Here is a 2137-nt window from a genome sequence, read left to right as displayed (position 1 = left end):
TCAACCTATATAAAGGAGCGCCAGCGCTTTTCCTTCGGTATCTACTCATGCAATATATCGAAGTGCGAGGTCTGAAAGGCTGCTACCGGGGCTCCTTTTGACGCCGGCAGCGAAAGTTGGTACGCACGTGGTAACTGCCGCGGTGTTGACCCACCTGCTGCATATTGTTTAACACCGTTTGCACTTTTGCAATGCGAAGCATTCTTCTCTGAATGCAGCCAATTTTCGGCGGACAAGCAAAGGGTCGGGCGGGCGGGTGCAGCAACTAGCTGTTTAGGTGGACCGATCACGACGATAGAGCAGCCTATCCTGCTTTCTTTTTGTAAATTAATTTAAAAGCGTTCTACAGTTTCAGAAATTCTCTGTGATGAATGCATCTAGATCCGCTTTTTCGGATGGTGGCTGTTTTAAAGAAATGCAAATTAAGTGCCAAGTAGAGTGGCGATGTTCATTTGGTTGATTACTATATAAATATCCACCAGTTAATATTTCGTTTAGTAATGGTATAAAACACAAGTAGTAATCGTGGGAGAGAAGGTGGGCTTCAATGGACACAGCGCACTACGTATGAGCCTGTGGGCCCACTGGGTTTGTGCCCCTGGGTTTCAGTTCGCTTTCAATCTTATATATATTGCCATTAGAAACATTATCTCTTATTTATTATGAATATAAACACTGCAGCTTATACAATATCTACATGAGCATTTGAGGTACAACATTTACACTAATCAAGCAGCCATCTCCATAAATAATGGATGCTTCGCATTACTTAGCTGTCCGGGCCCTATAGTTGAGTCTGCCAAATATTTAACGGCGCGTATTGTTTAACACCGTCAGGGGAGCTTAAACGAAAGGCAAAGCCTTGCTGTCGGTTTCAGTGCATCGCCCGTCGGGCGAAAGTGCCAATTTTGAAATCACCAGATTGACCTTAACTTTTTTTCCGGCGAATTGGTGAATGCGAGCACATGTGTTCGAAAAAGTTAGGTGCGTGCGTTCATGGAGAGCGACATGTGACGTACTGAGCTTAACCTTCAAGAAAAATGAGGGCAGAAAATACTAGGAGTGATGTGCGGGTAAAGACAACGGGTGTACGAATATTCGAAACTTTCGAATAGTGAATCGAATAGTGTCCTATTTAATTTGTAGAACCGATTGCCTAATCAGCCACCTCTGATCTCGCCACCCCAAACACAGTACGACATCTTGGAATCGCTGCACACGAAAGGCCTCAAAATTGCTTTGGGGTGCCAGGCGCAGCGGCGAACGAAAGGCATTTTACGAGTCCCGATCACTGCCTCCACGTCTGCTCGCTTACCAAGTACTACTGACGCAGCTTTGCCACTTGAGCGAGTCAGACATATGGAAGAGCTCTGCTCCAGCGACTCCGAAAAAAAAAGAAACAGAACGCTTTGCTTTCATTGCTCTCAGTATTATCAGAGCACATGCCCCAATCTGTCACCGAGCAAGGAGCAACTGGTGCCACCGTCCATGGTTATTTCAGTCGGTGCAATGACACCTAAAGATTCCCGGTATAACCACACTACACCAGAAGCACAGGCCAGGAAGCCCTCAGTGCTCGAGCAAATATACTATAAGGAGTATATGGACACCAACGACATGTATTCGCAGGTGGTTTTGCCGATATATAGCGAGAAGCTAGGGCTTCAGCTTTCGTGATATCACCCCTGGGAGCCTCGTGAGTTGGCCGACTGGACCGCGTTGTTTCCACGATAGCTGCCTTGTGGCAACTTCAGTCTTGTTCATTACACCATCGTTCAGGAGAGTAAGGCCGAGGTACCGAGGCAGCTGCCTCGGCCTTGATTTCGTCTCCAACTCTCTCGCCAGATGTGTGAAGTGGTTTCCAGACATTGAGACACATGGGAGCGATCACATTCCCACCTATCTGAACATCAAAGGCTTGTCGTATAGATCAGGCCCACGGAATACCATTCGGACCATTCAATGGGCCAACTTCAAATCTGAGATGGAAGACGCCTGCCGCGAAGGCCTACCCTCTGGGTTAGAGCAAACAATTAGAAATACCATGCAAAACGCCACTCGCATGATGACGATTTCTTCCACGCGAAATGACTTCGACATAGAATTAGAGCGACTTCAAGCACTTCGTCGCCGGGCA

This window comes from Dermacentor variabilis, chromosome 5 (assembly GCF_050947875.1).
Source record: "Dermacentor variabilis isolate Ectoservices chromosome 5, ASM5094787v1, whole genome shotgun sequence".
In the NCBI taxonomy this organism is placed as follows: domain Eukaryota; kingdom Metazoa; phylum Arthropoda; class Arachnida; order Ixodida; family Ixodidae; genus Dermacentor; species Dermacentor variabilis.
This window is presented reverse-complemented; position numbering follows the sequence as displayed.